This window comes from Erithacus rubecula (genome assembly GCF_903797595.1).
Source record: "Erithacus rubecula genome assembly, chromosome: 25".
NCBI classification, from domain to species: Eukaryota; Metazoa; Chordata; class Aves; order Passeriformes; family Muscicapidae; genus Erithacus; species Erithacus rubecula.
The window spans coordinates 6,193,915-6,220,341 of NC_136677.1; the positions used below are offsets into that span (position 1 = coordinate 6,193,915).

Here is a 26,427-nt window from a genome sequence, read left to right on the forward strand (position 1 = left end):
GGCCAGGGCCAGTGCCAGTGCCAGTGCCAGTGCCAGTGCCAGGGCCAGTGCCAGTCCCGGTGCCAGTCCCTGTGCCAGGGCCAGGACCAGGGCCAGGGCCAGTGCCAGTGCCAGGGCCAGTGCCAGTCCCGGTGCCAGTCCCTGTGCCAGGGCCAGGGCCAGTGCCAGTGCCAGTGCCAGTGCCAGTGCCCGAGCCAGTGCCAGTGCCAGTGCCAGTGCCAGTGCCAGTGCCACGGCCAGTGCCACGGCCAGTCCCGGTGCCAGTCCCAGTGCCAGTGCCAGTCGCTGTCCCCGGCTGCCTCGGAGCTGCCCCAGCCGTGCGGGAGCCCCTGGCCCCGGTCCCTCCCCTGGTCACGGTCCCTCTCCTGGCCCCGGTTCTCTCTCCGGCTCTGCGGGCCCCCGCGCGTTCCCTCCGGCAGCTTTTTTGGGGTTTTTGGCGGGGAAAAAGCCTCGGGTTGGAGGAGAAACATCACCCTGGCTTGGGGGAAAGGGAAGCAGAGTGAGGCAAATCAACCACCAACATAACCAACCTCTGGTGGCCTTGAGCAACCAGGGACGCTGCTGGGGCTGCGAGAGCAGTTCCCCTCCCGCGCTCGGGCCGAGCGGCCGCTCCCCGAGTCCCTGCACAGACAATCCGAGCCCTGCCAGGCTCCCTGAGCTCCTCTCCAAGCGCAGGCGGCACAGGGCTGCCTTTGGGGGACCCCTGTGGGATTCCCACGGGCTCTTCTTGGGGGAGCGCTGCGGAACAGAAGCCGCTGGAACAAGAAGCCTTGAAGCGAGAGACGCTGTGGGTGTGTTTGGGTCGGAGGATTTCGAAAGATGCCTATCGCCTGGCTGGGTGGGGTGTCGAGCTCGTCTTGAAAGTGCTTCTTTTTTTCTCTCTCTCTCTTTTTAATTTTTTTTTTTTTTTTTTTTTTTTTTTTTTTTTTTTTTTTTTTTTTTTTTTTTTTGCTGACCTGAGTAGAACGAAGCTGCAAACGGGCGGGAACTGAAACTGTGTCCCTTAGATTGCAGCTTGTGGCAAGTGCACGGTTTGGAAGGGTCTCAAGAGAAGGGGGAGGGAAGGAGATGGTATAGAATAGGAATAGAAAATGGAAAGAGGAAAGAAAGAGGGAATGAAAGGGTGAATGTCAGAAAGGAAGGGAGAAAGCAGGAGTGTTGAAAGCACAATATTTGGGAGGTATGGCTGGAATAAGACAGGTTTTCCCCTCCACCTCCTTAGATCTGTAGCAAAAGTAACTTGGGCCTCATTCAGGATACATTTAATGCACCACAACCTCCTTTGATTTGTGGAGCCCTAAATATTGTACAGTGAAAGTGAAGAAATTCCCCATCTGTGCCTTTGCTGCAGTGCACACGTGGAGCTGCTGTTCTGCACAGCCAGGAGCCCCATTCCCTGAGCAGGGCTGGGCCATTCCCTGAGCAGGGCTGGGCCATTCCCGTCGCCCTGCAGCCCCGCGGAGCTGCTGCTCTCCCCTGCACGGAGCTGCTCCCCCCGGCTGCGGTTTGGGGATGAGGAACTGCGACACCCTGGGCTGTCACGTTGGAAGCTGTGGCCAAAGGAGGAACTCGGCCACATGCCAGGTCACTGCCCTGGGCCTGGGGCTGCCCTGGGGCTGCTCTGCCACTGCCCTGCTGCCCTGCTAGTGCAGCAATCCTGAGACTTGGGGCTGGGAGAAATAGCACCCAGACACAGCATCTCCCCCTGAGCCCTTCCAGGATCAGCAGGTCCCCTCTGAAAATGTCCCCTCTTTCTCTGCCATGCACTGAGATCAGTCCTGTCCTGTCCGAAGGATTGGTTGACACTTCTTGGAAATTTTCGTACAGGTAGAAAAGAGAGGGTTCCAGGGAGTGCCAGCTCCCCACACGGAGAGATTTGCTGCAGGGAAAGGTGAGACCCCCTGGCCTGGCAGGTGTGGGGTGTGGGGCAGCACAAGAGGATGTGGCTTGAGATGCTGCAGTGTTTTTGATGTGCTGAGCTCTGTATTTAACCTGTGCTGCAGGGTGGGTGTGACTCTGAGGGCACAGCAAAGCAAACCCAGGCACATCCAGAGCAAAGCAATTTAAAAGCAATTGTGCCCTCAGCTCTGCTCTCCCATGTAGGCATTGATTTATCCCAGGACTCTGCATTTGTGTTGGGAAAAATACGGTACAAAGATGCACATCAGTGATTGGAGAGCAAGAAAAGCACTGAGAAAGGTTCTTTCATCATCTACAGCAAGAACACGGGGTGGGCCCATATGAAATCTGAGTTCCGGCGTGGGGAAAGGCACTTCCCCCCAAACTCAGAAATATTCCTGTCCTTGGAGAGGACAAGATTTGGGACAGGGCTGTGCCCTCCAGATGATTTTCTTCTTGAGCAATTTAAATTTGACAGGTAATTTTTTTAAAGCCTATGCAATACCATTTTACAAACTAATTGTTTTAACTGAGCCTTTAACTGCTGACTGGCAGATGCAGGGATGTGGGTCCAGCCTACTTGCAAATCTCTCCCTTTGCCTGCAATCTCCAATATTTGCCTTGTACTCACCTCTTCATCTTTTTATCAGAAGGGGTCTTGATGACTCTCTGACTGCTGTTTTTACCTCCCTGTAGTTGTTTAACTTCACACCTGCCCAGCTGCAGGTGAAGGGATAAATCCACTGGAGCCCTGAGCTGTCCCAAGGGCTCAGAGTCAGGCTGGGGAAACAGGGCATGGTCAGAGAATAGATGTGGTTGGGATGATCCTTGTGGACATGGCTCCCTTGTGGACACTGTGTGCAAGTTTGTGTGAACTGAGCTGTCCTCAGGCTTTCAACCCAAACAGGGTTCCATGGATATGAACATAAAGCACAGGATCAGCTTGGGATTTTAAGTCATCATTCCCCACCATGCACTGACTGACATCACACGTGACAGTGCTGAGCCAATGCACATAAAAATGAACATATTTTTATTTATTCACAAAGGATCATTTATGTTAGAGAGAATCAGATCACCTGCTGAGGGAGTTGGTGGTGATTTTTGCTGCATTCCCTAAACAATCTGTGAAATACCTGCCATGAGAGGAACTGGCTGGCTTGGGAATGTTCAAAAAGCTCTGTGGAGAAAGAAGTGCAGGAAATCTTTCTGACTTATTTCCACCTTCTGTTCATATTCTGTGGACAGATGATGATGGGAGCCAGTGAAACTCCTGACTCTTGTGTTTGCACTAATTTTTAATTGTCACCAACATTTTTATTGCGCCTCCAGTCTTCCAAATCCCATCTCCTTTGGGTTAACACCCACCCCACTTTGCACTTGCATTGTGTTTGGGGGAACTTGGGCTTTATTGTCACACAATACATCAGGAAAGGGCACATCTCACCAACAGCAAGATGCTCATGCATGGCCTTCCTCACAATAACAAATGGTGTGGTTTCGAGCTGGTTTAATTGTTTCAGTTCCACTTTATGTGCGAATAATTAAAGCAAATACACTTGCCAGAGCCTGCCTGGTGGTGAAAAAGCAGATTTTGTGTGGCTGTTGCCTTCATTGCATGAAAACGAGTTTGTGCTGCTGTCGTGGCCATCAGAGAGCCCCTCTGAGGGACGTTGGGTGAGGATTGTGCATTATTCAAGCGGAGGGTGAGCGTGTCCTTGAATGAGCACTGGTGTGTTGGCGTTGCCATAGCGAAGGGTGGGGCCGGGTTTTGGAGCAATCGCTGCCGCTTGTGAGCTGGAGGCGTTTGCTCTGCTCTCAAACTTGGCCATCGGGCTCTCAGACTAAGAAAATGTTTCCTTTTTGAACAATTTTAGTGTGTGTTTGGCTCTTTTTAATCACCCAGCTTTGGCCCCTGGGGGATGGCCTTTCCTGGCTAAAGGGTGTTGACTCGTGGAGCAAGGCTTCTAATCTCCACATTGGAAAAATAATAAATAAATCACAAAGATTTGAGGGACAACAACTTTCCATGTTGCTGTCCCTCAAAAGCAATTTGGAACAAAACCATCTGGAATTTCCAGGGCATGAACAGCAATACTCCCTCCTACCCTAATCCCCATTCAAAGATATTTATATCACATAATAACTTTGTAACATCAGAAACCATTTGGAAAGGTTTTGTGATGGGGATATTTTGATGCTGCTGATATTTTGATTTTTCCCTTCAAGATCTGTGTGCAAAGGGATGTCTCTGCCTTGGCATGAACTTCCAGCCTTGGTGTCCTGCTGGGTGCTGCCAGCTCAGTGCTCAGTGCTGACTCCACTTGCAGCAAACACTGGGAAAACCTTTTCTGAGCCTGCAGTGGTTTTTTTTCCTGCTCAGAAAAGGATGATTGCTCTGAAGAAAACCTTTACCCAACAAAACAATGCAGCTGCTTGGATTTGAAGCCTTTGAGGAGGTGCTGAGACCCCGGTGTAGTTTCTCTTCACCTCCACAGGATGTGGTCACTTGAAGGAGTAGCAATGCATGTCTTGAGATTTCATGCTTTTATTTTTTTTTTTAGTTATTGACTTTAATTCTGGGCTATTCCTTCTGTGAGATGGGGGAAGGAACAGCTGCCCCTGCTCACAGCTCTTCTGCCACTGGGAGCTGTGTGGGGTGCAGAGGCTGCTCCTTGCAGGGACACCCTCAGAGCAGCACAGGGCAGGCTGCACCCGGGGTGAGCTCTCAGATGACACCCTGAGAGGTGAGATATGCCAGGGGAAGGGCACTTGGAGCAAGGTTTGCACAGTTTATTTCCCCTGGGTCTCCCCTTCCTGGACTTACAGGAGTTTTTTCCTCTTGAGTTCAGCTCCCATCTGCTCCAAAGGGTCGGGTCTGAGCACATGAATGTACAGCCTCAGCACAGAGCATCTCCCAAGCCTTTATTTCCCCACAACCCATCGGTGTTTGAGGCTCCTTTGCAGCTCCTCATCAGCTGCCCTTGGAAAACAAAAGGTTCTCCTTGTGCCTGAGTTCACCTGAGCACTTAGAGACCCCAGGTCTCCCCTCAGTGCAAACCAGCAGGAGAATTAAAAGAGCCGAGGGAGCCTTAACTTCAGGGTTTGGGGTATTTGTGGGTTTGCTGAACACCTAAAGCTGCAGAAGCCTGGCGTGTATGGATGTGCCCCTAGAAAAAACAGGTCTAACACATCGAGTTTAGTTTCTACAACTTGGTTTGAGGCCAATTTGCACCAGAAATGTGAAATTCTCTTCAGATCTCTCACCTGAATTGGACAGCAGCTCAGGTCTGTTTCCCTGCCTGTGCCTCTCCTGTGCTCTGGTGCTCACTTGAGCACAGGTGCCCCGTGCACATAAAGCTCTGGCAGCTGGAAGGAGCTGCCTGAGGGCACCTCAGTGCCACAGGGGCTGTCACACAACCCTGGGCAAGCACCAAGGACATTCTCTGAGCCAGCAAATGTTTGCAGACAAGATTGTGGCTGCACATTTATAGCTGGCTTTGAAATACAGACTAAAATATCCCCCCCAAACGTGATTTCTGCCTCCTTTGGGGATCATTTGCCTGAGATGCTGTGTCACCCCAGACACCTGGGCACTCAGGTGCCCTTATCACCCTTCAGGCTGGGTGAGCAGCAGCCTGTGTGCCAGAACAGTGCCTGATCTGCTCTGCTGAGCTCCAGGTATCAAAACCTTCAAGATGTTGATGCATTTTCTGCTTGTTTTCTTCCTTCCTCTCATTACCAGGCCGTGTAATTACTGATGTGTATCTCCCCCAGCACCACCCACCTGGAAACCTGTCTCTGGTACTGAAGTTACCACAAACGGTGCCTCCCTCCTGCCCCTCCTCCACACCTGAAGCTTTTCCTTCAGCCCAGGGCACAGCCCCAACCCAAGGGGATGTGCACCAGTGTGTGCAGGAGGTTCAGGCTCTCCTCACAAACCTCTTGCTTCTCCAAACAGCACCAAAGGCAAAATTTGGGAATGACACCCTGACAAGGGCCAGGGGAAATAGAGGAAGAATGTTCAATCACACAGGGCTTGTGCAAAATCCCACCCTTTGCTCCTCTTCAGGATATAGAAAATCACCCTTCATGTGTGTCCAGCACTTTCTCTTTTCCTGATTTTCACTAAAATCCAGTAAGAAGCACAGCACAGGGGAGGAAGTGCCATGGATAAGCTTGCTGCTTTCTTTGCATTTATCTCCTTCTTGTTCTTACAGCATAGACCAAACCAGGACTCCACCAGGGCTGTGGAGGAGTCAGAAACAATTAAAATCAATTAGAAAACTTTAAGTCCAGGCTGCCAAAGCTGCACACCCAGGAACTGAACGTTGCCATCCCTGTCAGTCATCCAGGGGCATGAAAAATAACCCAGTGGGCAGCAGATCCTCTTATTACTCATCTGCTGATTCCTCATTCAGCAAAAAAAAAAAAAAAAAAAATGCCCTCCTTAATACTGCTGGTTTTGATCTGAGGGGAAGCGATAAATCAGCAAGAATACAGTTTTTTAAGTTGGTTGATGAGTGAAAGAAAGAAACTGGAGTAAGGTATGGTGGGGTCAGGGGAAGGTGTGGTGAGTTCAGGAAACCGACTTCTGTATGATGAGAAAATACTTATTTGAATGACTTTTTATAGCAGCTCTCCTTAAAGAAAAAAAAAAAAAAAAAAAAAAAAAAAGAAAAAAAAAAAAGAAAAAAAAGATAAGGAAAAGATTAGGAGAGGTTAAAATATTCCTTTTCCAGCTAAATGCAGAATTTGGCTCTCTGGTTTCTTCTGAATATCTCTTCTTGTTGTTCCAAGTTTGATTGACTTATAACTGCATCTGAACCAACCTCACATCAGTTCCTTTTTATCAGCCAGAGTGAGACTTCCTGTGCTCCACAGTCTGGTTTCCTGATGTGTTTCCTTTTTCCTTTTAACAGAACAAAGGAAACTGTAACTCCTCTGCTGCTCCTGTTCCCGATCTCCTTGGGGCTCCACACACTCTTACCATCCAACCCTTGCCTTGTATTTTCTCTGCCTGGAGTTCCAGAGCCCTCTTCATCTCTGCCAGCTGCAGAGAGGCAAGAATGTGGTGGTATTGAAAGGAAACCACTGCCAGAGCCACCACAACCAGCAGCTTTTAGTAGCTAAAGTATATTAAAGCAGAAAGGGAAACTTCACCCAAAGGCTCAGTGTGTCACTGGAGATTTGGGATTTTTAATGTCCTGCTGAAGTAAATATCAGGTATTGAGGTCTCAGTGATTTACTCAGGCTGTTGTTGTGAACTTTGATACTTGAACCTGGGAATTTGTGTTCTAAAATGTGTGGAAATGCTCCCCAGAAAGGTCACCCCTGTCAGACACTGCCCTGGCACACACTGGAACTGGCAGCCCTGTATATTATATTTTAATCTGGATTCTTTTCACACCACCACACTGAAAGGCAATTGCCCTCTTCTTGCACTGGTTTTCCCTCAGCTGTGAGGGGCTGAGTTTCCTTCAGTCCTGCCATTCACAAAAGGAGCAGCCTATGGCTGCAAAATCCAAATTCTGCCCTGCAGTGAGGATCCTTTTCCTTGGGAAAGCCCTTTTTTCCCCCACCTTGCTGAGATGCTCCATCCCTTTATAATGCCCATATCTCAGAGCTGAGGCTTTTTCTACAGAAAAATCCCAAATTCTTGTTCACTTGACAGACAAGAACCCCTTGTTTTCCTGTTCAGACAGAGGAACACAAGCTCAGAGCAGGATTGAGTAGATGCTTATAAAAATCCTTCAAACACAACCAGAATCCCCTGGAAAAGTGTGGAGTTGATGTTAGTGCAGAGATCAGAGCAAAGCAAAGGGCCTGATTCTGGGGAATAGACATGGATTCCCACTGAAATCAGTGTAAAGAGCTCATGCTTAGATTTTATCCACTCATCCAAAGCCAGAGCTCAGCAGGATTAGAAAGGAGAAGGGAAATTTGGCTGTGCAGCTCCTTGGCCACCTGGGTGCAGAGGCAAAGGGAATTTGCCAACTCAGCCTGGCCAGGGCAGGCAGCTGCAATCCAAGGCTCATTTATTCAAACCATCAGCACTCAGGAATGACAGAATATGGAACAGGATTGGAGATTGTCAGCTTGCCTGTTCCCTGAATATGCCTGAAGGTGTGTCTGGGTGTGGAAGGGAGGCCAGAGCAAGGCACTGGTTACACCAGGCTGAGGCAGCAGAGGGTCCCTGCACCACCTCCAGGGACAGGCAGAGTTTCCAGGGAATCCTGTGCAGCCAGGACTAAGGAAGCAGTAAGAGCTGCATTATTTCATCCAGGCAAAGGATTAACATCACTGCCCCTCTACAGAACTGCCTTTCTGCAGGTTTTTGTGCACTGCTTTGAGGTGTTCTCATGCATCTTTATAGTCAAAAATATAATTTTTAATCAAATCACTGGACTACCCAGCAGAAGGCATCAGAAAATTATATCCCTGCTGTAAAATCCTGGGGAAAATCAAGGAAGTTTTACCTTTTCTTCTGTGTTCTGTTTATGGAGCAATTTCTGTAGAGTATAATTCAATTTCTATAAAAGCCCCCTTGATTTAATCCCTATTAAATTCTGAGGATTTGTCTGTGAGAGCTGTGGTGCAGCTCAGCCTTTAGGACTGACTCCTGATTAGAACCAGAAGTGGTGGCTCTATGATTAATTCCCTGTATTATGGGACTTGTCCCCAGAGGCTCCCATCAAGGAGAACCCTGGCACGTAGATGGAATAAGAGCCCAAAATCCAAGCAGGCAAAGGGAAAAAGGAAAAACAAGCAGGAGATGAAATGCAGGAAGCATCTGGTCACTCAGCAAGGCACCGGCAGAGATGCAAAGATTCTGTTCACAAGTTCCTGGCGTCACAAGTGCCCAGGGACTGGTGGGGCTTAAACACCTTCCAGGGCTTTACCACTGAAAATAGCCTGGGGCAGAAATGATTGATGCAGTACGAGCTGAAAGGGGGACAGACCCCTTCAGCATCCATCCCAGCAGCCTGAAAGCTGCTCTGAGCAGCTGCTGGGGGGGTCTCTGAGGCCACTGGGGACCCAGACCAGGCCCCTTCAGAGCAGGGACAAGTTTTCTGCCCATGACACTCCCAACCCGAAGCAGAATTCACATGACACGAGCTGTAACAGCCTTCCTTAATTAGATCTAATATGCCTATGTATATATTTCCACAGCACAAATATTTATATTTTGCTGATATTTCTAAACTGATACATCTGACTTTGTTAGAACCAACCAGGCTTTAAAATAAGCACTTGCTGGAGTGATTTGTTAGGCCAGAACTCTCAGTATCATCCTGCAAATATTACCAAAATTGTCTTTAACAGTGAAAGGAGAAGGAATGAGCCCAGGTGAGGGACAAAGAGAGTCTGATCAGGGTTTGGGGTGCTTTGAACTGCACACATTTCTCCTGAATCAGTTTTTCTACCAGACAAGAGTGAGTGCAAGTTTCATGAGTGTCACATTTTACCCCCATGATGTGAATTCCCCCAGGACACTTGGGTTGTGCTGGAAATCTGAGATGTCTCCAGAAGGAAAGGAGAGATGTGATGGCTCATGCCCAGCTCCAGCTCCTGCCCTGCCCACCCTTGTCCAGGCTCTGTCACAACCTCCCTGTGCAGGACACAGCTTTGTCCTGCAGTCTGGGCTGCAGAAAGGGGAGCAGCAGCATGGGCAGGGCCAGGATGAAAAGTGTTCTTACCCACCCAGCAAGTGGACAGAGAGGATGCAGGACAGGGCTTTGCCCTGGCACCCCTCTGTGCTGCCCTTGGCAGTGAGATTGGATCCTCTGGAGTGTGAGCTGAGTGTGCAAGGCTGTGCAAGGCATATGCAGCCCCATATGATCCTTTCTGTGGCAGGAAAAGTGTGAATCCAATTTTAACTCCACACCCAAACTCATTCCTGCCAGGGACAACATTTTCTGTCTGTCAGTGTTAAAGTTCCATCTCCCCCTTTGCTGGTTTGCACAGAGCATCCCAAAAACAGCTCCACAGCTACAGGGATGCTTCCCCTGCACAGCAGAGAGAAGGTTTGAACAAAGGGGCAGAGTTCATCCCCTTCAGAAAGGGAAAGCAATGCCCTGAAGTTCAAGCTTGCTCTGGATAAATCCTCTGGATTTGCACCACGGATCCGAGAGCAGACGTGTTCTCATCCTCACAGGACACAGGCTGCTCAGGAATGGATGGAATAAACTTGCAGTTTGCTCCCTGCTCCTCAGTTTTGGTATTCTCCTATGTCATCTCTGCTGCAGGAAGGATGTAATTATGGTTGGTTGTTAGTGTGAGGAATTATTCGTGCTGCAGCAATGCCTGGAGACCAGCGTGGTCTCTGCTGTGTGTAACAGGAGAGTCTTCCTCAAAATTCCTGAACAGTGAAGAAAAGTTAAGGCACTTAATTTGAACTCCAGAGTGGGAGCAGTTCTAGGGCTCTGTTCTGCTGTCAGACAGGACCACGTGCTGTCATTCCTTTCCCAAAATCTCCAAGGTTTCTGTAAAGGATTTTCTTTCCACCCCCACTGCTCTCAATTGAACAGGACTTCTGTAACTTCTTCCTTCTGAGGTTTGGACATTTTCTTCTCACTTGGAGCTGGCATTTGCTCATGACTGATTCATGCCTTTCTCATGCCAGCACCACTGCAGCACTTTTCCTGCCCAGGAAATGTCCCCAGTGCATTTACAGACCACTGCCATACCTCCCTCTTGCCTTGCTGGGACAAACAAAACCCTTCTGACCCTTCACACCTTTCTTCTCCTGCTTATTCCTCAGCTGCACCTGATCCCATCTGAATCTGCCTTTTCTCAGCATCACTGGAGTGGCACAAGATGTTCCCAAGGCTTGGCTGGAAGTGCCCTCCTGATGCAATCCCAGGATTGGGATGCTTTGGTTTTTATAAGTTCTGGTGAATCAGAAAAATCTGTGCTGCTAATTGGCTCCAGTCTCTGTGTGAGCAGTGCCCAGCCTGGCTCAGTCAGTTGTTGTGCCACTGGAGGATCTCAGCACTTGACTTCTCTGTCCCTCAGCTTCTCATCGTGGGACTCAGCAAATCCTCTGTTCCCTCCCTGCCTGCTCTGGTCCAGCTGCAGCAATGCTCTCCCAAGCTGGGGATGACTCTGGCTCTGCTCAGGAGCACAGAGATCTCAGGCCTGTCCTGCAGTGCCATGGCACAGGCAGAAATCAGCTCTCATCATTGTCCCTCATTAACACCCCACAACTTTCTGCCTATCCTGAGGGATGGGCAAAGCTCCCAACCTTTGGGGTCCTGCACATATTTGCAGTGTGGCTTTGGAGAATGGCAGGAATGTTTTCCCACAGACTAAAAGCCATTCCAGAGCAGGAGGCAGGGTGTGAAGCCTGCAGGTTTTCCAGGGGTTTGCAGCAGGTGCCCTGCAGGAGGAGGCAGCACAGTCCATGTGTGTGCCTGTGGAGCTGTCCCATGGATCCACATGCACAAATACCAGGTGGCTTCTTGCATAAGCCAAACTTGAAGTGTTTAAACCCAGCAGCCAGCACAGGCTCAGGACCCTGCTCTAATTCTCTCTTTCATCCATTTCTTACCCTGTTGCAGTGTGAGATTCTGTAGTTTCAAAACTAACAGCTGCAGGCTTCCAAAAATAAAAAAAGAATTCATTAATTAAGACAACCCTAAGCCACAGAAACTCTACTCTGTGAGCAGCCCTTTGCTCACCACATGCAGTTCTGTGCCAGGCTGGGGGAGCTCAGGTGGCTGGGCAAACCTTTGGAAATGTGGGATGTGGAAGGTGTGTGCAGCCCAGCAGAGAGGGGAAATGCGAATGGGACAGGTGGGGAAGCAGAGGGGGAGGTGGCTGTGCAGAGAAACCCCTCCAGGTCCTGACAGGCCATTCTAACAAGTGCCACCAAGGTCTCTCCTTAGCCAGGCCATGACCTCAGCTGCTCTCAGGTCCCAAGGGCTTCATCCTGGGTGAGCTGAGCCTCCACAAGGTGTGTGCTGCTCCCCAGCCTGTCCTACCACACAGGAACCACTCTGTGGTCTCCTCACCTCTCCATCAGTGCCCCATGTCCTCCCCAGGCTCCTCTCACCCTGCCTGGGGGTTTGGGGTACCTGCAAGAGCAGCAGTGTCTGGTTCAGGTGGGCACTGCAGGGTTTGTGCACACAGGGCTCAATGGATGGGCAATGCCCTGATAAACAAAGGGCTCTGGAGTGCCACCAGCTCAGGGATTAAAGCAGGGAGGTTGTGCTCTCACCCTGTGCAAATAGCAGGGTAAAGTGGTGGAGTTTAACAGTTCTAAAATAACTCAATCTCAGGTGATGCTAATTTCATATATCACAGAATCTCTGCATGGGGTGGCTTGGGAGGGACCTAAAGGATCTCCTTGTTCCACCCCATAGGCAGGGACACCTTCACTGTCCCAGGCTGCTCCAAGCCTGGCCTTGGACACTTCCAGGGATGGGGCAGCCACAGCTTCCCAGGGCAATCTCTGCAAAAATAGGAATTTATGATCCAGGACACTTGGCCTGGTTCATTCCTGGCTCTTCAGTGACTTTTTGTGCAGCTTCCAGAAGCCACTGAAGCCTCAGACAAGCCTGGTCATTCCCTGTTCATCCTCTGCCTGCCCATTCCTTGATCTGCTTGGAGTAGGAGCCATCCCTCAGGGTGTATTTGCCCAGCACAAGCACAGGGCAACTTGAAAGTTGCTAATCCTGGGAATTTCTCCAGGAATTGTGTCCAAGACCTGCCCTTGGATATTCACCTTCTGTTATGGCTCAGTTAAAGGGTTATGGAGATAAGGATACTTCTAGAAAATAAGCATGTTCAGAAATCTGCCATTATTTGTGACAAAGTTTTCTTAGCATATGAGATCCTAATCAGACATCTATTATTTAGTGAGAAGATAATGATGAGAGATCTCTCAGCTGGTATCTGCTCTGCTCAGCAGATAACAATCAGCTCACATGGCCCTCTTTAAAAACTCAGAACTGTGGGTAGAATCAAACCCTGCAAGTGGAGTCTCCTTGGCTTTATTCCTCCTCCTTACCCAGAAACCCAGAGCAAATCATCAGAGGTTTCTATGCCTTGATTTTCCTAATTGTAAAATAATACTGGGAAATGCTCTTCTGGAGTGACAAATCTCCACAAAGAGTTGTGTAAGCCCTGGATAAAGAGCATGCAGGTGCCTGAAATGTCAGCAGAAAATCTCTCTGAAATCCAGTTCAAAGCAGCTGGATGCAAGAGTTGCAGCTTTTGAAACTAGGAAAGAACTATTTATAGGACATAAAGTGTTCTGGTACTTGTGAAACACAGAGAAAAACAGTCTGTGCTCTGCAGCCCTCAGCCCAAAGCAGTGCCTCACAGGAGCCCTGTGGGACACATTGTGTGGGTTTGTGTGGTTCCCTTGGCCCGGGGAGGGGGAGTGCATCCCACTCTGGGGTGCCCAGGGATGGAGCTGGCTTTGCCTGCTGTCCTCTCAGGGACACCTCTGCTCCTGCCAGCCCTGCCAGCCATGGGCTGCATTAGCCATGGGCTGCATTAGCCATGGGCTGCATTAGCCATGGGCTGCTTTTCAGGGCAGAAAGGTGTGTGAGGATTCAGGGAGCCCAGAAAGCCGGGCTCTGCTGTGACCAGAACCCTGAGGAGCAGCAGAGCAGCACAGCTCCCTTTGCTGTGCCCGTGGCTCTCTCAGCACTGCCATTGTTTGGTTTGGGCTGCTGGGACAGGTGCAAATCTGCTTCCACATCACACCCAGCTCCATAGCAGGCAAATCTTCCTGAGAGGCTGCAAGAACAAGACACAGCTCTTGTCTCTCAATGCTCCATAGAACCAGGGCTCTTCTGCAGCACCTGACAGGGTCTTTCCCCCTCTACTGCACCTTTGTGTCTGCCTGGACAGTCATTTAGCAAGTGCCATTTGTGGCAAGCTGATTCTTAAAAGACAAAGGGGTGAAAAAAAAAAAAAAAACGCAGCTGAAGTGAGTTTTGGTTTTAGAGTAAGATCAGAGCCTTGGTTGGGTGCGGGGGTGGTGCAAGAGTGGAGTGCAGGTGTGAGAGGCTGTTGCTTCATCACCCAGAGAGAAAGCATGCACTGGCCAAACAAAAAGATGCAGAAGGCAAATGAAAAGGTGCTGAAGTTATATAAAAAGATGCATAAGCTAAACAGAAAGATGCAGATCCTAAATAAAAAGATGCACAAGGTAAACAGAAAGATGCAGATCCTAAATAAAAAGATGCACAAGGCAAACAGAAAGATGCAGATCCTAAATAAAAAGATGCACAAGGTAAATTAAAAGATGCCCAAGCTGTATAAAAAGATGCTCAGGGTAGTAAAAAGATGAGCCAGGCAGGCAGCCTGAAGCCTAAAGGACCTGGTGCCCTGATAAAGTCATTCACCTGCTGTTCTGGGCGTGAATTAGGGTGTTTTAGAAAAGTGTTCTAGTGACCAAAATCGTACATCATCCCTGACATGAATAAGTGTAAAAACCAACAGCAGGATGGCTTTAAGAGTCTAATTTTAGTCTGTGATCGGTGAACTGGCAAGGGAGGGTCAGGTAGAACCTGAGGAGCTCTGAGCAGGACCCAGACACACAGGGGGTACCTCCAGCCCCACTAATTTGTAGGATGGAGGCAGAAGCCCTGGGCAGAGCTTGGGCCAGCACTAGCCCTGCCTCATCCGCCCGCTCCAGGGGCTCTCTGACAGGTACGAGCTCATCCCAAAAATTCAAAATTCTTCGAAATGAAACCTGGCAAAGCCTCATAAAAGCCTTTTTGGGAGGGGAGCTCGGTGGGTTTGCCCCCCGGCAGCCGGCCGGTCTCTATTCTCCCTGTTCCCGCAGCCGATAAAGGAGCGGGGCCGGGCCGCGTTCATTAATTCGGGTGACAATAGGACACCTGGAGCAGCACCTGGCAGAGCAGGATGCAAATGAGCCCGCTCGGGCTCTAATGAAGCGCTAATAGCCGCGCTAATGCCCCGCACGGCACTGGCGGGCATTGGCTCCATTGCGGTAATTAACGCGCCCGGCCCGAGCCCCAGATCCCATTCACAACCGCTTCCTGACGCTTTGCTCTCGCTGTTTGTTTAAAAAACACACAAACCCGGGACTTATTATATTTGCAAACAATGGCCTCGTGGAGATGCTCTGATTTACTGCAGAGATAGAGGGGGGTGATGTTTGAAAGCCTAAATTAAAGCAGGATTTCCTTGTGTTTTCTCAAAGGAAAGGTTAACATTTGCTAATAACTGTCACAGGCTGCAAACGGTCTCAGTGTCATATGATGGATTTTTCTGATTGCTTTTAATCAAGGTTTTCAGATATCATGGGGTGTAAACAGAGAAATGAGCTGAGCGTTCATGAGTTGAACAAACCTCAGGAGATGTGACTCAGATAAGGAAAAACTGTTCTGACAATGAAGTAATAGCAGGGTCTCTGCTGCTCGAGTTCCACTTTTTATCATGATTGCCTTAGCGTTCCCCATTCCATATCTGTGGCTGAGATAAACTGCTCGGCAGGGATGTGCTTGCAAAGGCTGGGTGGGAGGGTGGAGGGCTCTTTACCCCACAGAGATATTCAGCTGCTGCACTATCTACTTTACCTCCCACATTTGGGGGGTTTTGCCTCTTCAGGGAAATTTAGATGATGGGAATGAATTAGAGAATGTCTTTTTACATGTTCAAAGCACAGAGAGATGGCAAAGGTGAGGCTGGGGATATGGAGATGATCTGCCTGTGAAAATTATTAGTTCTTGCTGGATGCCTCCCTCGAAAAAGGCATAAATGGGGAGGTGTTTCAATACCCTTTTTGAAAATAAAGGACACAGAAATGATTCCCCAAAGAGAATCGCAGGAAAGGAGGAGCCTGTGCTGGAGAGCTGAGCTCTGATAAAAGGCATTTTGTGCCATCAGTTTCTTTGTTCATAGGACCCCAAACGTGAGAAGAACTTCAGTGCAGTTGCAGCAGGCTCTGCATTTCTCAGTGACTCAGGACACTGACGGGTCAGAGGTTGTTTTTCTCTCTAGCCATCTCAGGGAGCATTTCCAGACCTGCAGAAACCAAGTTTTGGGCCAACCCTGGTGGCTGCCAGGGCTCCTTGTTGGCGCTGGGGAAGGGGGTGCTGGGACTCCTGGTGCTCAGCAAAGCTGGAAAAGGCAAAGGAAAGCCGAGGGGGATGAGGGAGTCTGGCAGGAGCACATGGGGTGAAGTGCATGCAAACCTCCAGCTGACACAAGCTGTGTCCTCTCCCACGAAAAGCTTCATCATAATCTGTGCAGAACATCACTTCAGGATAAACACAATCCTGCTATAAATACCCCCGGCCATTTCCTGTTGTTCTTTCTGCAGCTTGCACAGGGTTTGGGTCTGGCTGAGGGTGTGACTGGATCCACACAGTCACACACACGTCCCCTGCTCTGGGCTCCACTGAAATGGCTTTTTCTGCCTAAAATCAGGCACTCTGAGCTGAACACTCATCCCTGATGAACCAGGAATATTCTTTATGGAAGGAATTCAGGGCAAGAAAATGGTAAATTCTCCTGGTATTGAGATGAGTTGACTTAAATGTCTATATACACTTAATTACAGTCAAATTAATTACATTTCATTACTTAATTACACTTTAATATACAGTTCCCATCCCTGCAAGCGTCCCAAGCCAGGCTGGAAGGGGATTGGAGTAACCTGGGATAGTGGAAGGTGTTGCTTCCCAGGTGGTGGAACAGGATGATTTTACTATTCAGGGATCCTATGTTTATCACATCCATCCACATTTCCCTCCCAGGCTATTTCAATTTATACCCATTCTTAATTTTGTCTGTCAAAGGAAATCGAGCAGATTAAAACCTTGAACTGAGAGAACCTGAAATGCAAACTCCTCCTGGCTTGTTTTATGCCTGATATTTACTACATTTTATGTTTTAGGTGGATTTGTTATTTCAGTGAAAATGGAAGCAAAAGTAATTCTCCCATCTGTGTGTTAATCACAGAAATACCTCAAGGAGAAAGGAAATAAACTGAGGGGAGGGCCCTGGATCCTCATGTGTGAATTAAATATTTAGAGAACTGGACTGAAAGTTCCTGCAACTACAGAATTTTTAACTCAGCAATTTCATTCAAACCACTGATTTTTTTTTTTTTTTTTTTTTTTTTAAGTAGCATTGGCAATGTCCTTTTTGCTAAACAGAATGAACTGAAAGCCTGAGTTATAAATACTTGGCTTAGGTTTTCTACTCTAATAGAGCTAAAAACTTAGGGTCATACATTAAAGATAACTTGGGGGCACCCAAAGAAGATACTGTGCTGTTTGAGTCTTTAGAAATTCCTTCCCAAAGTGAAAAACAAACCCAGATTTACATTGCCCAGACTTACTAAGCTTGGATCTGTCTTAGTGGCTGGTTCTAATCAGAGTCAATCCCATCTTTATGAAACGACAGAAATTATAAATTGTTCCTTCAATTTATATGAGAAAATGGGAAGCAAAATTTTCAGGAGATCATGGACAGACTGAAACCTCCCCACTGGGGAAGGAACCAACTGATCCCTTTGCTTGTGTCCACAAAAGCAGAGAGAAATTCTCAGAAGCAGAATATTCTTCTAAAAGATCATTGTAAAGCAATTTCCCTGTGGCTGCAAAGCAGTGAGGCAGAGTGGGTGTGTGCAGTGGAGCTGTTTGGTGTGAGAGGCAAGGAAGGAAATGGGAATTGCAGGCAAGGCTGGGCAGAAAAGGGCTAATGAATGAAACAGAGACAGAATGTTCTGCCCCTGCTCTGGCTGACTGAGACTTTACCTCCATGCTGTTTTATGTGAGCTGAGCAAAGGCAGAGAGAAGGATTTGAGAAGATTTAAATGAAGGATGTGTTTGCTTGTCTGATTCAGATTTTCCCCTAGAAGATGCCCCTGAAGAAAAGCCCTTGTTCCACACCCCACTGTGGCTCAGCACCTGAGGCAGTGCCTCTTGTGCTCTCAGCTCGAATTTGCTGCAGTTTGTGCTGTGTGACCCTCAGTGAGTGGTGTCTCTGGGCATCCTGTAACTGTGTGTTTCAGAAAAGTGGCTCAGAAATGAGAAAAACTGTGAAATCTGCCCCTAAAGGTGACCTTCAGTGTGTGAGAGAGAGGCAGGCAATATTTTGACATGTTTAACTATTCCCACCAACATTTTTCCTTGATGACAGTGAAAAAATTGTTTCCCTGGTTAACCCTGAGGTCCCCTGGCATTCCCAGTTCTGTCTGGGGTGACATGGAGAAGGAGGAGGGGACAGTAAAACATCTGCAATTACATCAGTGTAAGAGATGTAAAATGATCTGGCCATGATTTCCACAGCCTCTGCTCCCCCAAACCTACATTTATCTGTGTAATTAAAAAGTGACCAATAGAGGCTTTTGCCCCACCAGCTTCTCCTGGGAGCTGACTTCTATTTCCAACCTTTTCCTCCCCACATCCCTGGGAGTGTCCAAGGCCAGGCTGGACAGGGCTTGGAGCAGCCTGGGACAGTGGGAGGTGACCCTGCCCATGGCAGAGGGTGGCCCTGGATGGGTTTTAAGGACCTCTCCCCTCAAACCCCTCTGTGACTCTAATTTTGAAGTGCTTTACCCATTTTCCCTCTTCCCCCTATTTTGTAGTAGCTCTATCAGGTGTTTTGACAGCAAGTCCCCAAACAGGCCCCAGGTCCTTTCAAAGCTTTGTTCTGTGTGAGAGACTGATTTTTTCTTACTGACAACCCTATAAACATTATCTGAAGTAAAGTTTGGATCTCTTGTTTGTCCCCATGGAAGAGAAATTCCATCCTCACCATCACCTCAGGAGGAGGCAGGGCAGCTTCCAGGGAGGCACTGCTGAATTGCTGAAATGTCCTTCCTAGAGGATGCTGATGAGGAAGGTGACTGCCAGACCTGCCATGAGGCACTGCTGCTCTTCCCTGAGATGTTCCTGTGGGACTTTCCTAACCAGGGAGAGCCTGTGCCTTCAAAAGGCTCCCACTGAGCTCCCTGAGTGTCTGGGGCTGGAAAATCAGCCCACAGAAAACTCAGGTTTATTAGAGCTGCTCAGACCAGTCTGTGTCAGGTATCTCAGGAAGATCCACTTTTCCTTTGGTCTCTCTGAGACCTTCATTGGTCTGCCAGGATAAGAATCCAATGTAGTTTGTGTCACCATGATATCAAAATCCCAAATGTTACTGATGTTGAGGTACCCATGCAGTCAAATGGTATCAGCCAGAGCCAAAAACAAAATAGATTTTCTGAAATTATTTTTAAGCATCAAATTGCTTCTTTAGGTGTTTTTATAGAGTATTACAAATATAATTAAAAATCTGCAGATTGCAACTGCTTGGATATTGGAACTTTTCCAAGATAGATCCTGTGTGAGCTGGACTCATTCTTGCATTCCCACAAAACCACAAATACATAAAGGGTTGCAGGGGAGGTTGGATCACACATCACCCCAAAGGCAAAGCTCCCACTGGCTGTGCTGGCATGGGGAGCCTTAATTTGGCCCTGCCCCCAAAGGCTGTGACAGAGCTCACTGCATTTGCACCAGGGACATGTAGAGGAGATTCCTGTGAGATACAGCCTGACCTTTTCCTACATGGTGTCTTTTCCTCAGAAAGATGCAAATGGATCCTCCTGTTCCCTGGAAAGGCTGAGCTCTGACAGGCTACCCTACTTGGTGCTTTCTCAGGTTTTCCAGGTTTTCCTTTGAGACTCCACTTTAATTGGAAACCGATTGCAATATTGTAAGGAAACTGAAAAGGTTAAAACTGCAATGGAAAGCTCAGAATATCCAAAGATACTTTGGTTTATTTAAGGTGGAGTTCTCTGGATAATTTTTAACCTTCAGTCCAACATTAGGATGGAAATTTTTCCCCCAACCTCCAGAATTTTCTCAGGATATGACAAGAATCTCCCATCACATCCTAGGCTTTTCCATCTCTTACCCCATGGCCTTGACACCCTTTTTACCCCTCACTTTACACAGAAAACTTTGGCTAGAGCTAAACAAACTACTTTGCTGCTGAGATGGTAAATGAACCCACATCTTCCAAATGTCACTGTAGTACTGAAACCACAGGACCATCTTGTGGGTGCTTCCTGGCCATTTCCTGCTTGCTTGAAAGCTGAGGAAATGAGGTATGCTGAGGTGTGAACTCTACTTGTTTGTATGGGGGAGCACTAGGAGACAGAGATACAGCCCATGACCAAGGTGCTGGGCTCAGAAAAGAGAAAAAAAACCCCATGAGCCCATTGCCAAGACATTTCTAAATTAATGTTAAACAATGCACCTGGATAAACCTGCAGGGACTGCCTAACACTCTCAGTCAGGACTAACCCTGGCCTTGGCTTGGGACTATGCCAAAGTGTGCCTCAATTGATTTTCTTTGGTTTTGAACTCCTGGATTCACTTAAATCAGGAATGGATCTTTGAGAGGTGGTTGGTTCTTGCTTTGGTTTGGTTCGGTTTGGTTTGGTTTGGTTTGGTTCAGTTCGGTTTGGTTCGGTTCAGCTCAGTTCAGTTCAGTTCAGCTCAGCTCAGCTCAGCTCAGTTCAGTTCAGTTCAGCTCAGCTCAGCTCAGTTCAGCTCAGCTCAGCTCAGTTCAGTTCAGCTCAGCTCAGCTCAGTTCAGCTCAGTTCAGTTCAGCTCAGCTCAGTTCAGCTCAGCTCAGTTCCGTTCAGCTCAGTTCAGCTCAGCTCAGTTCAGTTCAGCTCAGCTCAGCTCAGCTCAGCTCAGTTCAGTCTGGTTCAGTTCAGTTCAGTTCAGTCCGGTTCAGTTCAGTTCAGTCCGGTTCGGTTCGCCCTGCAGTGCTCCCGTTCTCCAGCAGGACAAGACCAGGACCATCCCTGGCTGTGACCCAGGTCCAGGCACAGTGACATGCCAGCCCAGGCACAGTGACATGCCAGCCCAGGGACAGTAACATGCCAGCTCAGGGACACTGACATGCCAGCCCAGGGACAGTGACGTGCCAGCCCAGGCACAGTGACATGCCAGCCCAGGGACAGTAACATGCCAGCCCAGGCACAGTGACATGCCAGCCCAGGGACAGTAACATGCCAGCCCAGGGACAGTGATGTGCCAGCCCGGAGACAGTGACATTCCAGCCCAGGGACAGTGACGTGCCAGCCCAGGCACAGTGACATGCCAGCCCAGGGACAGTGACATGCCAGCCCAGACACAGTGATGTGCCAGTGACATGCCATCCCAGGCCCTGGCCCCTCTCATGCCCGGAGCTGTGTCCCGTTCCCTGGGCTGGCACAGCCCCTTCTCCCCTCTGCCACGGGAAGCCCGAGCTGTGCCGCGGTTGGATCCTCCCAGTTTGCCCAGGCAGCAGCTCCCCCCGAGCCCTGCAGGCAGCGCTGGGTCTCTGCAGGGCGCTGCAGGCAGCAGGAGGCAGGCTGGCCTATTAGCAGGGAAAGCTGATTGATTTATGAGAGCAGAAGTCTCTTGCTCACTCCAGCACAGGTTATTCTCCAAATGCAAACTTTCTTTCACTTCTCACACACAAAGTGGCCGAGTGCTGTGTTATGAATGGGCCCCTTTGTTACCCTGGCCCGACACGACAGACTGTTTAGTTCATGTCTGTGCTTTAGCAGAGGAGGACAGGGTCTGCAAGACAGATGTGCCCTTTAATTGCAGGGAAATATTAGAAGATCGTTAAGCCATTTCTGACAGGGCTTTCCTCTGGCTCAGGGAGTGCAGAGTTGTTTCGGGAAGGCCAAGGAGCAGTCCTGTCTTGCCAGCCCCACAAACAGAACCTTGTCCTGCTCCCTCACCCCAACACTAAACAAAACCAGAGGAGGTTCAGTCAGAAGCCCCACTTTGCTGCCAAAGCTGCAGAGCTACATCTCAGAGAGAACTCTCCTTATACTACATCTGATAAAAGGCTTTTCAACACAGCTCAGGGGACATGCCCTGCTGGAGATAAGAGCAGAGCTATCAGTTCTGCTGAGAACATGGAGATGTGCCGAGGGTTCTGCTTCTTATTTGTGTTACTGAGCACGGTCTGAGTGTAAGAAAGTCTCCAGCAAAGGAAAACGTGCTGCAATCAGCTCAGAAAACACCCCAAAGTGCAGGGGGGGGAAGGCAAATCCTCTGCTCTATAGGAGAGAGAGCTTTGGGGGTGGCCTAGGGTCTTGTCTTGCTTTAGTTACACTGACAAAATGACTTGGAGCAGTGTTTGGGTGCTTTGTGTTGGTTCCATGAATCAAAATTACTGGAACAGCCTCCTCTGTGTCTGCAGGGCACCCCTGAGATGATGGCTTTGTCTTTTGGGATGATTGCTGTGACAGAATTTGACAGCTCCCTACATCAGTTATCAACTCAGTGCTCATGATTTTCATTTAAAATACAGCCAAATTAAACCAGAACAAACAAACATATTGTTTGTACACATGGGGCTCTGCTGAGGGATAACATGAATCCCTTAGGGATCTGAGCAAAGGTGCTGGGGATGGCAGAAACCTGCAGAATCACCCCAAACTGGACATTTTTAACCTCATGTCCAGTCCAGGAGAAGGATGCAGAGCTGAGTGACCTGGCCAAAGCCACAGCACTGGGTGGGCTCCAGGCTGGGATTTGCCTCCTGGCAGTGCTGGCTCCCAGCCCCTCCCAAACTCACCAGGAGCCTCTGCCTGCCCTCCCTGCAGCAGAACATCCAAAATCCCTGCCAGGAGCTCATCCATGGACCCTGCTGCACCAGACATGGGATCTCCCACTCATGGACAACTATCCCTGGGTGCAGACTTGGGCCATTCTATGATTCTGGGACTTCTTGAGGTGGCAAGGGACCTCATTTATCTGAGCCAGGCTCAAAGCCCTTCTCAGTACCACACTGATAAAGCCAACAGCCTGTCTGTTAATGATCACTGATAAGAGATTTTGGTGAGGGTTTTTTGCTCAGTCTCAGAGGAAAGTCAGTTTTGCTTTGTCTATCAATCATACCCCTGGGATAACACTTGGATGTTCTGTGGCCTCCTTCTCCAAGGACAGGGGATGACTTTAGAAAATCTGAGCTCTTTGGGAGGCAGCATCACACAGACAGGGAAACTGGGACATGGGGGCATTAATACAGCTGTGAAAGAGCCCCTTTTTAATTTTTACTCTCATATCTGCTGTGGGGTGAGCCAGGAGCCAGTATTCACTGCCTGGTTCTTGTAGATTCTTGCTCATCCAAGCCTGGTTCTTGTAGGTGTAACACCAGAGAAGGCCTTGGATGTGTTTATTTAGGGGGAATGTTTGTCCTCAGTGAGAGTTTCACTACATTTATGCAGCTCCCTGGAGCTGTTGGTGGGGTGGTCTTTGCTCTGCAATGTTTGATATCAGGAGGACAAACAGCATCTTGTCAGCTCCTTTTTGTATGGCAATGTTAACTTTGGGTTCCAGCCCAGGTGCCAGGATGGGATTCAGGCTTTTTGTCCAAGAGGTAGGAATGATGGCAATCCCTGAATCCTTCCAGGACCTTCCTCTTGCACCAAATTTAAAACATTAGTGTTCCTTTGTAAAGAAATCAAAAGCCCCTGGGAACTTCCACTGGTGTAAACTGAGTTTTCCTGTTCAAATATCTCGATCAAGATTGACAAAGAAAATATCTCAGTGTAATCCTGCTGAGCTGTTTTCATTGGAATGCCACAGGCAGCCTTGTTCACAAAATCTCTGCTTTTGCTATAGGCGTAGGCAGCAACAGTCCTGTCACTGGAGCCACAGGGGCTGGGCTCAGTGCACTAGGAAAACACAGATCCGTGCCATCCCAGCAGGGTGGCAGCCCTCAGCTCCACTGCCAGGCTCAGGAGAGCAGCTGGGCTGTGCCTCAGGAGCCAGCAGAGGCTGCAGAGCTGCACAAGGGCACCTGAGTGTGCCCAGGGGCAGGAAAAGGCAAATCTGGGCCAATCTCGATATTTAAACCTGATATTTGAGAGGGGTTTAAGGCACTGTGGCTCCCAGCACCTGTAAATGGGAGTGTGGTTTGTGTGACTTCAGGCTCTTTGGGAATCTCTCCCTCAGGACCCATCCATCCAGTCAGAGCCATTTGTCTGGCAAAGAGGCAGAGATCAGACTGCCAGTGCTGGGCCAGGAGCATCCATGTGCTCCTTGGGGAGCAAAGAGGCTCCAGTGAGTCCTGGACCATCTCCCCCCTCTCCCCTTCTCTCTGGGCTCCGTGTGATGCAGTCCCTGACCCAGCCCAAGTAACCTGGCTGGCCTCAAACCCTGAGTTTGTGCTCTGGGGTGTCTTGGGCACCCAGACCCCGAGCTCAGATTTAACCCAAACCCAGTTCTGGCCTCAAACCCTGAGTTTGTGCTCTGGGGTGTCTTGGGCACCCAGACCCCGAGCTCAGATTTAACCCAAACCCAGCTCTGGCCTCAAACCCTGAGTTTGTGCTCTGGGGTGTTTTGGGCACCCAGACCCTGAACTCAGATTTAACCCAAACCCAGCTCTGGGTGTCTTGGGCACCCAGATCCTGAGCTCAGATTTAACCCAAACCCAGCTCTGGGTATCTTGGGCACCCAGTCTCTGAGCTCAGATTTAACCCAAACCTGGCTCAGGGCTCAGGCACAAATAGACTCAAGCCTTCACTCTGGAAAATCCAAGGCACATCTGCTTTAGGATTCAGCTGCAGGACTGTGTTGGACTTGTGTTTCAGCCCCCACAGGGTGTCCAGACCTTCACTGTGCACTGTAGATGTCAGTGATGGATTATTCTCCCATTTCCTTCGAGCTGAGCCTTCCTGTGGCTGAGCATTCCCCAAGGGGTGCTGGGGTGCTCCAGGCTGCTGTCCCAGGCAGCAGGGCAGGCTGTGCTCTCTCCTGGAGATGCTGCTGGGATCCTTTCATGCTGTTGTTTTTCCTCAGTCTGGGATAAGTCATCTGGGGCTGAAGGAGTTGTTTTGTTCTCTGCGGATGGAAACAAAACAGCCCCGATGGTCGCTTCCTGATGGGCTTCCTGCGATTGTGAGGGAGTGGTGTCAGGGAACAAAACAGGATACCAGCGGGCTGTGAATGCAGCAGGGACAATGGTATCAAAGTGGAATCAAAATAATGAATGGGCACTGCTGGAGCCTTGAGTCACAACCTGAAATATTTGTGTCTCCCCAAGCTGCCACCTCCCACCTCTTGAATTCCTGGGAGAATGCTCTTTATGCAATTTCCAGTGCTTTGGCAGCAGGAACCCCAAGAGAAAAGATAAGGTTTTGTGGTTTGCACCTATTGCTTCATGTTTTTAAGGCTGTACTTTCTGTCCTTTTCCAAGGCAGCCTAAGAGTGGGCCCAGTGATGGGACAAACCTCTCATGGCAAACGCCCAGTATTTTTTGGTTTCTCCATTTGTTATTTTCCTTTTTAGGGCAAATCATTTATATTGAAAAGCTTCAATTTATCTCTGCACGTTGGAACCAAAACCAGCAGGATTGTCAGAGTCTCAGTTTCTGACATGAGTAAAAATACCTCCAGGAGCTCTGCTCGAGGGACAAGGTGAAACCACTGCAATGGCAGATGCAGCTGGGAGTGAGCTCAGCTCTCCTGACAAAGTGCTGGGTCAGCCAGCAAAGTCCTGATGGAATATCTGCCATGGGAAGAGCCCCTGGCAGCACATCAAGGCGAGGGGCCGGGCACTGGGTGCTCCAGGACACAGCTGAGGTCAGCACAGCATTTCTGCATTTCTGCTCCGGGATTCTTGGGGTTTGTCAGCAAGCCAGACTCTGAAACCATCTTGCAGTTTCCCTCCGTTTCTTCAGCAGAGAAGACCATAAAATGCTACAATAATATTTACTGAAGGGTGCATGTTCACAGTTAGGCCCATGTGTCTTTGTTTACAAACACATCTGCTCAGAGCAAGGCAATTATTTTAAAAGCATGAGGGGAAAAAGAAATGAAATGAGAAGGAAGGTGAGCTAGAGCTGGGTGGATTTGAGTGCTCAGCTCTGGGAAGCAATCACCCAACAGTGAGGAAGGGGATACAGCTTTGGATGAGAAAAGCTGTGGGCACAGAGCAGTGAAGATAGAGCATAGAAAGGTGACTGAGGGGAGTGTTAATACCTGGCAAAGGCTGATTGATTTTCTGGGAACACAACACGGTTTGGAAAAGATCTGCTGAGATCATACAGTCCTCAGCCTGAGCAGGGTCAGGCTGGTTAATCCATAGAGGTAAATCCTTTTGTGTTCTGTGTGACTGATTTCAGGCTCCTGGGAAAATCTCCAGTCAGGACTGTCCATCCCATTTTCTGGCTTTTATCAGACACCAGTTTCCCAGTTACTCAGTGAAATTACCTGCCAAGATAAAAAACCTGGCCCAAGCCATGACAAAGGTAAAGCTCCCAGCTCCTCAGCTTTAGCTCAGGACAGGTTTCACACTCTGCCCTCTTGCTGGGATGGACAAACTGTCACCTGGTTATTCCCAGTTGGCTGGAAACAAACCAAAATAGGCCCTGAAACCATTAATGTGAAGTCTAGACTGAGGGGAAAAAAAGTCATTGGTTCAGATCCTATAAAAGTGTGCCTGAAGTAAAGTGCTTTTCTGAGAAGTGGAGTACAGAAGAATGATTTATATTTTTATCCTTTTTGAGTCTGCTTTTGGGGATCTTGAG

General features: G+C 48.9%; 2 protein-coding genes across 4 annotated transcripts in view; one reads left to right on the plus strand and one right to left on the minus strand.

Moving 5' to 3' along the window:
- Positions 1 to 18,771, minus strand: part of ETS1 (ETS proto-oncogene 1, transcription factor) — a 145,029-nt gene extending 126,258 nt beyond the window's left edge. The window contains exon 1 of the mRNA XM_079326699.1: positions 18,766 to 18,771. The gene's annotated coding sequence lies outside the window, so the exon portion shown is untranslated. The remainder of the gene's footprint in view (positions 1 to 18,765) is intronic.
- Positions 1 to 26,427, plus strand: part of FLI1 (Fli-1 proto-oncogene, ETS transcription factor) — an 85,573-nt gene that overhangs the window by 14,025 nt on the left and 45,121 nt on the right. The window lies entirely within an intron of this gene.